This window comes from Balaenoptera acutorostrata, chromosome X (genome assembly GCF_949987535.1).
Source record: "Balaenoptera acutorostrata chromosome X, mBalAcu1.1, whole genome shotgun sequence".
Classification (NCBI taxonomy): domain Eukaryota; kingdom Metazoa; phylum Chordata; class Mammalia; order Artiodactyla; family Balaenopteridae; genus Balaenoptera; species Balaenoptera acutorostrata.
The window spans coordinates 35,909,010-35,920,177 of NC_080085.1; the positions used below are offsets into that span (position 1 = coordinate 35,909,010).

The window sequence follows — 11,168 nt, forward strand, 5'->3', positions numbered from 1 at the left end:
AGACACATTCCTACACAGTTGGTGGGACTGTAAGCCCATACCACTGTTCTTGGGGGGAATGGTTAGGGTCAGTGTTAGGGTTTCCAGAGAAACAGAACCAATAGGAGGAGAATATATATATATATATATATATTCATTCGATAGTCATTGAAATTACATTTAAATGTGTTTTTACTATATCAGCACTGTGCTAATTGCTTTTAATCTTCACAAAAACCTCAGGGTAGAAAGTGTTGAGGACTCCGTTTTACAACATGGAAACTAACTAAGGCTCTGAGAGGTTCAGAAACTGGGGGCGAGTAAGAGGTGGGACTTGAGTTGGAACTGATTCTCTCTGACTTCAAAGGTAGTGGACAAAGATAGGGAGAATGAACACAGAGGGGCCAATAAAAGAGATTTATTATAAGGAAGTGGCTCACATGATTCTGAGGCCAAGAAGTCCCATGGTGTAAGCCCCAATCCCACGGCAGAAAACCGATGTCTCAGTTCACATCAGGCAGAGAGCCAAGCTCTCCCTTCCTCTCTTTTTTTTTTGTTCTACTCAGAATGGATTCTACTCCCTCAATGGGTTGGATGAGGCCCACCCACATTGCAGGGAGAGATGGGTCCTGCTTTACTCAGTCTACCGATTCAAATGCCAATCTTATTTGGAAACACCCTCACAGAAACACCCAGAAACATTGTTTAACCAAATATCCAGGCCCTTCCAGGGCCCAGTCAAGTTGACACATGAAATGAACCATCACATCTACTTCTAGCAATTTATCCTAACGAAATGACTGGCCAAGAGGGCCCCTGTATTATGGACCAGGATGTACGTCTCAGCATCTGAGTTCTTACTGGAACATTGAAAACATCCTGAGTGTTGTAAACAGATGTGCAGTGGAATTGCACCCTCTGGAGGAGGTGGCTTCTAAAGACAGGCAATGAGAGAAAACCACCAATAGACAAAATCGCCCTTGAAAATAACTTGGACGGCAACATCCTGGAATCTCAACACTAAATCCTCCACAGCAAGGTCCCTGTTTCTCGTGGTGAGTTCCTGCTGTAGTAGTTCGCTAGCGTGTCGGGGCCATACACTGTGAAAAAGAGGTACTCTCGATACTGGTATCACTTAACAAGATTGGAGAGACACATTTGAATTGAAAGCAACTGAGGAAATAGATTTGTGGCTTCCATCTGAAGTTCATTCTTTGAGTGAACTCGTGGACCAAATCGTCTCTATTTCTTTTTTTATACTATATGATTCTATTTATATAAACTTTAAAAATAGGCAAAACTGTATCAATGGCATTAGAAATCAGGAGATTGGTTGCTCCCAGAAGCATTAGGGGAGGAGAGTTCTGGGGTGCTGGTAATTTTCTGTTAATCTTCGCCTCTGTTATTGAAACTGCTTTCTCTTGCTCTGGGAAGGTATAGCGTTCAGTTGACATACTCTAAAGGGGTATAGGTGACTCTGTTGCATATTGACATGAAAATATAAAGAATGAAGTATGTAAGGGGATGCCCCCCAAACGTCATGTTTTTATCTCTAGGTGTCAGGATAGCAAATTACTTTTTTTCTTTTGTCTTTTTCTTTTCATGTGTGCGTGTGCACGCATGTGCGTAATACACTTATCTGTATTTTTACCTTTTTCTCCGATGGCCAGACTGAAGGTGAATTTTGTATGAGTTCGTAATAGAAAAATAATAATTTTGTAAGCCAGTGCTAGCCCACCACGGGGTGATCACCCAGACCAGAAGAGTCGCAGGCCCCTCTGGAGTCCCCTGCCCTCCAGGACCTCCTAAGAGGAGGCCGTGATGTGCTCTGCTTGAAGCACAAGGTGACATTCTCGTGGCTGCCACATTCAAAGGGATCGGGGGTGCTTAGAGCCGGCGCTGGTGCTTACAGATGCCCCGATCCTGCTGGGCCCCCTGAGGAACAGAGCTCCCCTGCCCTAACTCCAGACCACTACCGCCTGGGGCTCAAAAGAAATGAGAAATGTCTCTTGTAGAGATGGCTCCCCACCCTGAAGACCCAGCTTCCCCGCCCCCTCCCTTCAGGGCTGTGGTGGCGCTTCGGCGGCCACCTTGTAGCTTGTCACGCCACTGTGGATTGTCACACCCCCAAGTGAGCTCGCGCAGCTGAACCAGCAGCCTTAGCACAGCAGGAGGGACTCGGGCAACCACAGGACATGTTACCAGAGGAACACGCGTAGCCTGGCAGCCCTCACTTAGGTACAGGTTTAAAGCATGAGACGATCCCCTTGCAGCAGCTGGCTGTCATTTCCCGCCAGCGGGCTCCAGCCTCGAAGCATAGTAATGAGAGTCACTCCCAGGTCCTGGCCGCTCCCCACCCCGCCCCGCCCCGAACAGGACCAGGACGGTGAGGCGGTGTCTCATCTAATCTGAGTAATCAACCTCCAAGAAGGCAGTGCCACAGCTACATCGAAGATGAAGGAAGCCAGGCGAGGGGGGGTAAATTAACTCACCTAAGCGTTGGGTGTTGGGTTCCCAGGAAGGAGACTCTGAGACAGAGGTGAGCACGTAGGGTGTTTGTTAAGTCTCCTGGAAGAGGAGGAGAAGGAAGCCAGGGAGGGAGGCCAGAGGCCGAAGTCAGCTGTGATGCAGGCCCCGTGGCAGCCTCAGCCACCCCCAGAGCTCTGGCCCTTCAGAGTTGTCCCAAGTTGCCCCGAGGTGGCCGGACTCTTCTACTCCGGCAGCCGTCAGTCAGTGGATGGGGACCGCCCCAGCAGGCCATGACCTTGGCGAGGTCTCTGGAGCCAAGAAAACCTTGAAAGGCTGAGGGCTGTCTGCCAATAGCGCTGCAGATAGCAGCCGGGGTGACACATCCTCCCTTGAAGGGGGACCTGGACCCCTTCACATCACCGTGCCCACCACACCAAGGCCACCCAGCTAATGGGTGACAGAGCTGCCACTGAAAGCAAGCGATCCGATATCTGCCGTTTCTGCCCGGCTGCTGAGCTAAATGGCCTCCTCTGGGCTCACGCAGCCCTGGTCCTCTGCCTGGACTGGGTCTTCTCTTAGACCTTCTAGAAAAGAGTGAGCCCCTTCCGGAATTTAGGTAACAAGGCTGTTCCAGCAGCTCCCTGCCTCCCCCGCCTCCACCCCTTCCAACAACTCTATGTTACTAAGGCCATGGGATCTTTCCAGTTTTTCCCCAACTAAGTCAGACAGTGCAAGGTCCTATCCGTTCTGGGCCATTCTGCCCTCTGCCGTCCCCATCACCACCTGCAGCCCCACTACATTCTTTAGCAGTTTTCAGATGGGCTGTAATTATCCAAAGGAATTTTGTCAAAACCTAAGGAGATTCTCAAGGGAAACGAAGAGCATTCGAAGTGCATAGTGACACTAGAAAGTGTGGTTTCCTCATCCTGTGATAGCTTACCAGGCATCTGGAAGCCGAATCGAAATCCTGCTTCACAGTCTCCCCTTTTCCCATCTCAGATTTTTATTCACCCCCCCTTCCCAGCCTTCCCCCTCAACCCCCAGCCACGCTAGGGCAGGGGCTACTAAGCCCCTCAGTCCTGTAACCCATCTGGAGGTGAGTGGCACAGAGGACAACCCGCATGGGTAAGGCCCAGACAGCCACACTCTCTCCCGCCCCTCCTTAGGGAAGGGCTGCTCTTTGCTTTGGCGAGAGCAGGATTCTGGGATCCAAACACACACACAGCAGTGTTTGGGAACAGTGGTCTTGCTGGCTAGAGGCTGGACAGAGAGGGAGCGGCTGGGGAAGAACACTGATGTAGGAGCTGATGGGCAAAGGGCACAGGAGAAGAGGCAGAAATGGATCAGAGGTGGAGAGTGACGATAACAGCCATTGTCAGAATCCCACTCTGTCCAGCCTGGTGTTTTCGTTTGCTAGGGCTGCTGTAACAAAGGACTACACGCTGAGTGACTTGAACAACAGAAATGTATTGTCTCACCATTCTGGAGGCCAGAAGTCCAAGATCAAGGTGTTGGCAGGGCTGGTTCCTTCTGAGGGTGAGAGGGAGAATCTGTTCCAGGCCTCTCCCCTAGCTTCTGGTGGTTTGCTGACACTCTTTGACGTTCCTTGGTTTGTAGAAGCATCACCTCCATCTCTGCCTTCATCTTCACATGGCCAGCTCCCTATATGCATGTTTCCATGTCCAAATTTCCCCTTTCTTTAAGGACACCAGTCATATTCTTCTTTTTTTTTTTTTATAAGTTTCTTTTCTTTTTAAATTTATTTTGGCTGTTTTGGGTCTTCGTTGTTGCGCCTGGGCTTTCTCTAGTTGCGGCAAGCGGGGGCTTCTCTTCGTTGCGGTACGTGGGCTTCTCACTGCAGCGGCTTCTCTTGTTGTGGAACTCGGGCTCTAGGCGCGTGGGCTTCAGTAGTTGCAGCACACGGGCTCAGTTGTTATGGCACGCTGGGCCCTAGAGCACACAGGCTTCAGTAGTTGTGGCACGAGGGCTCTAGAGCGCAGGCTCAGTAGTTGTGGCACATGGGCTTAGTTGCTCCGCGGCATGTGGGATCTTCCCGGACCAGGGCTCGAACCTGTGTCCCCTGCATTGACAGGCAGATTCTTAACCACTGCGCCACCAGGGAAGTCCCCACCAGTCATATTCGATTAAGGCCCACCCTAATGACCTCATTTTAACTTGATTACTTCTGTAAAGATTCTATCTCCAAATAAGGTCACATTCTGAGGTTCTGGAGGTTAGGACACCAATATATCTTTTGGGGTGAGGGGGACACAATTCAAACCATTACACTTTCATTTATTTGTTTGTTTATTTGTTTGTTTGTTTATATATATATTTGGCTGCACCAGGTCTTAGTTGCGGCACGCGGGATCTTTGTTATGGCATGTGGGATCTTTACTTGCGGCATGCAGGAACTAGTTCCCTGACTAGGGTTCGAACCTGGGCCCCCTGTATTGGGAGCATGGAGTCTTAACCACTGGACCACCAGGGAAGTCCCCACAACACTTTCTAATTCCAAACTTAGGGACTTCCCTGGTGGTCCAGTGGTAAGGAGTCCGCCTTACAATGCAGGGGACGCAGGTTTGATCCCTGGTCAGGGAACTAAGATCCCACATGCTGCAGGGCAACTAAAGCCCCCATGCCACAGCTACTGAGCTCACGTGCCTCAACTAAAGCCCGCGTGCCACAACTAGAGCCCGCGTGCCGCAAACTACAGAGACCTCATGCTCTGGAACACACGCGCCACAACTACAGAGCCCACGCACCCTGGAGCCGGTGTGCCACAACTAAAGAAGAGAAAACCCACGTGCCACAACTAAAGAAGAGAAAACCCACGTGCCACAACTAAAGAAGAGAAAACCCGCACGCCACAACTAGTGAGAAGCCCGCACACCACAGTGAAGAGCCCGCGCACCGCAACGAAAGATCCCACGTGCTGCAACTAAGACCCAACACAGCCAAAAATAAATAAAATAATAAATAAATAATAAATAAACCTTAAAAAAATAATTCCAAACTTAGACTGGGCATCTCTGGGTTTTGTCTGCACAGCATGCCTGGCCATCTTCTTCTGGTAACAGCATTCCTCTTCCTTATGAGTGAACCCTTCCTTTCTATGCGGCTGCCAATGACGTGACCTTGTCCTCTCATTACAGGGATGGACATATGACCCAAGCTGGCCAATCAGCAGATTCTGTCTCTCCTTCTCTGTCTTTCTATGTTTTGTAATTTTTTTTTTTTTTTGGCCACGCCATGTGGCATGTGGGATCTTAGTTCCCCGACCAGGGATCGAACCCATGCCCCCTGCAGTGGAAGCATGGAGTCCTAACCACTGGACCTCCAGAGAATTCCCTGTTTTGTAATTATTTAAGTGAATTAGGAGAGAGAGAGAGGGAGAGGGAAAGAGAAAGAGAAAGAGAAAGAAAGAGTAATTGGGGATGTTCCTAAAAATTAACCCAGGCCCAGTCTGTTCACTGTATTTGCTCTTTCAGAGAAGTCCTCCTGATAACATGCCTGAACTGTGACAAATCTAAGGCTGCTGTGGCTAAGGAAACAGTCTGGCTTTGAAGCTTGAACCCCAACCTCCTCATTAACTAGCTGGGGGATTGAGGAGTTTTCCATGTCTCAGTTTCCTCATCTATAAAATATGGTGACAACAATGCTATCTATCTCAGAGTATTCTGGCAAGGATCACATATGTGAGAATATTTTGCATGAAGCCAATTTCTATACAAATGTTTGTCATTATTAGAAAGGTAGAAATCTAGGACTAGGAGAGCCAAAGAATAAGAATTTGTTAGTGTTTAATCAGTCCTGACTTAGAGCGCTGGCATCACACTTGCCTGCCACCCCTCTCCCCTCAGTCTTGCAGTTGGGCAGGGCCATGTGATCACTTCTGCCCACTGAGTTGTGAGCTGAAATTGACAGGTGTCACTTCCCAGCCGAGAGTCAGTGTATGAGAGACTACACAAGGGCATGAATACAGTGGGGTGAGGTTCCTTAGGCATCACCAAATGGCAGTCTACCACAGTGGTCAAACAGTCATTCATTTATTCATGCATGCATTCATTCATTCATCAAATCCTTTTTGAGCACCTTGCTTGAGCCCAGCACTGTGCTAGGCTCTGGGGATGAAAAGACAAATAAGCAGGGTCATTATCCTCAAGGTGCTTGCTCCAGATGTCAAAGGGGAGGTAGATGCAAGCAAATAATTGCAATATAGTGTGTTCATTCCTTTAAGAGAGGGGAGCACTGTCTGGAGGAGGCCAGAGAGGGCTTCCTGGAGGAAGTGACATATGAGCTAGCTCTTAAAAGGCAAGTAAGTGATTACCAAGCAGACAGGGGGCTGAAGAGTTTTTCAGGCAGAGGAAGCCACATCTCCAAGGACACCAAATGTTGTAGAGGTTGTGGAGAGAGGTTCAGAGTGGCTGGAGCATAGGGTGTGTGCAATGTGAGTGCCAGGCTGAGGCGTTTTGATTTGATGCCAAAGCCTGGGGAACCAGAGGAGGTTTTCCAACAGAGAAGCAGCATGAGACAAAGTCTTTCTAGGAGAATGACTCTGGTGGGAGGGTGGAAGATGAAGCAGCAGGGGAAAGATTGGAGGCAGGCCAAGGAGAAGGCCACTGCATGAGTCCTAGAAAGGGATGATGAGGCTCAAACCAAGGTATGGGTGTGAGGATTGAGGGAAGAGACCAGATTCAAGCAAAATTCTGGGATATAAGAAATTAGATATTGAGATGGGAGGCTGAAGATGACTAATTCTGGATGATTGGTCCGAGTTCTTTAGACAGAGGTCTGGTGTGAAGAATACCAGTCTATCAGGCCTCCGTAGCTTGATGGGAATTTGTTTATTCTAATTCTCTGCTTCCCAAACAGTTCTCTGGTCTGTCGTTTGGTCTACTGAGGGGATAGACCCCTCCTGCAACCCCAGAAGAATGTCCTATGCAGATCAAAGGTTTGTGTTCAGGACCCAGAGAGGAATATCTAGTCAAAAACATAGCTTTCTCTTACCTCCAGTTCTGCTGCTAAGAAATTAGGTCTCAATTTCACTTTTTGGCTGATGCTCTTCCTTCTGAAACAGATGGGTGCATTTTCTCCTCTACATATAAGATATAAGGGTAGAGGCAATAGAATTTGCTGATAGATTGTATATGGGGTGTGAGGGAAAGAGCAAAGGGGAAGGTGACACCAGGCTTTGGGTTTGAGCAACTAGAAAAATGGAATTGCCATTTATTGAGATGGGGAAGCCTGAGGGAGGAGCAGGTTGGGGAAGGTAGGAATTTAGTTTTGGATGTGCTATAGTTGAGATGCTATTAGGCATGCAAGTGAGAAAGCAGTTGAAGTTATTAATACAAAGTTGCAAGATATTACCCAGAATGCAGCAAAGAAAGAGAGAAGAAAAATATAAAAGAGGGGTTACTAGATGTGGAGGACAGAATGAGGCAGTCTCATAAATGTTTGATTGGAGTCTCAGAAGGAAAAAAAATAGAAGAAAGGTAATATTTGAGGGGATAATGGTTGACAATTTTCCAAAATTAATGAAAGATATGAATCTTCAGATCCAGAGAGCCCAACAAATTCAAATAGGATAAAAAGAAATCCACACTGAGACACATTACAGTGAAACTGTAGAACCAAAAAAAAACCAAAAAGATTCTAAAAGTGGCCTGGGTGGAGGGGAGGACAATTACCTATAAAAAAACGACAATTGGAATATCAGCATAGTTTCCAACAGCAATAGTAGAAACCAGAAGACTGTAAAATGCTCCTTTTAAAAAAAATATATAGGGGCTTCCCTGATGGCACAGTGGTTAAGAATCCGCCTGCCAATGCAAGGGACACAGGTTCGAGCCCTCGTCTGGGAAGATACCACATGCCACGGAGCAACTAAGCCCATGCACCACAACTACTGAGCCTGCGCTCTAGAGCCTGCGAGCCACAACTACTGAGCCCACGCGCCACAACTACTGAAGCCCGCATGCCTAGAACCCGTGCTCCGCAACAAGAGAAGCCACTGCAGTGAGAAGCCCGTGCACTGCAATGAAGAGTAGCCCCCGCTTGCCTCAACTAGAGAAAGCCCACATGCAGCAACAAAGACCCAACGCAGCCAAAAAAAAATGAATAAATAAATAAATTTTAAAAATATTTTAAAAAATAAAATAAAATAAATATATATATATATATATCACATACCATGTAATTCATTCTTTCAAAGTGTGCAACTAAGTGGTTTTTGTATATTCATAAAATTGTGCAACAATCACCACTAATTCCAGAACATTTTCATCACCTTAAAAAGAAACCCACTGGGACTTCCCTGGCGGTCCAGTGGTTAAGACTCCATGCTTCCACTGCAAGGGGTGTGGGTTCGATCCCTGGTCGGGGAACTAAGATCTCACATGCTGCACGGTCCAGCCAAAAAATTAAAAAAAAAAAAAAAACTCACTGCCCATTGGTAGTCACTCCCTATTCCTCTCTCCCCACAGCTCCTGGCAAGCACTAACGTACTTTCTATCTCTATATATTTGCCTATTCTGAACGTTTCATATGTATGGAATCATACAATATGTGGTCCTTGGTGACTGGCTTCTTTAACTTAGCATATTTTAAAGGTTCATCCACATTGTAACATGTATCAGTGCTTCATTCCTTTTTATGGCCAAATAATATTCCATTGCATGGATATACTACATTTTATTTATCTACTTGTCAGTTGGTGGACATTTGAATTGTTTCTACCTTTTGGCTGTTAGAAATAATGCTGTTATAAACATTCATGTGCAAGTTTTTGTGTGTACATATGTTTTCATTTCTCTTGGAAATATACCCAGGAGTGGAATTGCTGGGTCATAGAGTAACTCTTGTTTAACATTTTGAGGAACTGCCAAACTGTTTTCCAAAGCAACTACACCACTTTACATTTCCACTAGCAATGTATAAGAGTTCTAATTTGTGCTCACTTCAGCAGCCCACATACTAAAATTGGAATGATTCAGAGATTAGCATGACCCCTGTGCAAGGATGACATGAAAATTCATGAAATATTCCATATTTTTTTTTTTTTGGCCACACAGAATGGCTTGTGGAATCTTAGTTCCCCAACCAGGGACTGAGCCCAGGCCCTTGGCGGGAAAGTGCAGAGTCCTAACCACTGGACCACCAGGGAATTCCGTATTCTATATTTTTAAAAAAGAGTTCCAATTTCTCCATATCCTTGTCAACACTTATTTTTTTTAATATTTATTTATTCACTTATTTATTTTGGCTGCACTGGGTCGGTTGCGGCACGCGGGATCTTTGTTGCAGCATGCAGAATCTTTAGTCGCGGCATGTGGACTCTTAGCTGTGGCATGCATGCAGGATCTAGTTCCCCAACCAGGGATCGAACCCGGGCCCCCTGCATTGGGAGCATGGAGTCTTACCCACTGGACCCACAGGGACATCCAACACTTATTATTATCTGTCTTTTTTTATTATAGCCATGCTTGTGGGTGTGAAGTAATATTTCATTGTGGCTTTGACTTGCATTTCCCTCATGGCTAATGATGTTGAGCACCTTTTCATGTGTTTATTGATCATTTGTGTATATTCTTTGGAGTTGTGTCTCTCTAAATACTTTGCCTGTTTTTAATTGGGTTGTCTTTTTATTGAGTTGTAAGAGTTCTTTATATATTCTTGATACTAGACCCATATGAGGTATATGTTTTTCAAATATTTTATCCCATTCTATGGGTTGTCTTTTCACTTCATTGATGGTGTTCTTTGAAGCACAAAAGTTTCTAACTTTAGTGAAGTCCAATTTACCTATTTTTTCTTTTGCTACTCATGCTTTTGCTGTCATATCAAAGAATCCATTGCCAAATCCAAGGTCATGCAGAATTACCACTATATTTTTCTTCTAAGAGCTTTATAGCTTTAATTCTTCCAGTTAGTCTTTTGATTCATTTTGAGTGAATTTTTGTATATGGTGTGAGGTAGGGGTCCAACTTCACTCTTTTGCATGTGGATATACAGTTGTCCCAGCACCATTTGTTGAAAAGATGCTTCTTTCCCCATTGAATTTTCTTTGTACCGAATGCTATCTTTAAAGTGCTGAGAGAAAATAACCATCAACTTGGAATTTTATGCCAAGATAAATTATAATTCCAGAAGAAAGGTGAAGACATGACATTTTTAGAAAACAAAAACGGAGAAGTTTTACCAGCAACTGACCCTCACTTAAGGAACTCCTTAAGGGATGTACTTCTGCAGGAAGGAAGGAAGGTCTGAGACGCAAGAAGGAATATTTTAGCAGCAGCAACTGTCATGCTGAAAGAGCAACCCACATCCACAGCCACAGCATCCTGAAGCCCACCAGACAGTCACCCCCGGAGCCAGGTTCTCTGTGGCAAGATTCAGGCTCTCTTTTTGTGCTGCACATACTCCTGGGTAATAACAGAAAACTCGAATGACCCCTGGCTAGCACACTAAGGGATCACAAGGAGGATGGCTTGCAGAGGAAGCCTGCCAAAGACCAGCTAGCAAATTGCTTATCTCCAGGGAGGCGAGAGAAACAGATCAATCAGAACCCACAATCAGAGATGAGTGGTGGGTGGCCTGTCCATCTGTGCAAGCACACCCTGTGAGCCCTGTGAGTTGTAAGGAGATGGCATCTCTCCCTTCTCCAAGCTGCCCTGGGATGCTTAGAATCAAGACCCGTTTCCACTTCTAGGTGGTAAGAC

At 46.2% G+C, this 11,168-nt stretch overlaps 1 non-coding gene across 1 annotated transcript; it reads left to right on the top strand.

The window, feature by feature from the left end:
* The first annotated feature begins 9,399 nt into the window (after positions 1-9,399).
* LOC130706551 (U6 spliceosomal RNA) lies at positions 9,400-9,503 on the top strand. Its single transcript, XR_009006771.1, has one exon. It is a non-coding gene; the product is annotated as a U6 spliceosomal RNA (small nuclear RNA).
* Positions 9,504-11,168: the final 1,665 nt, after the last annotated feature.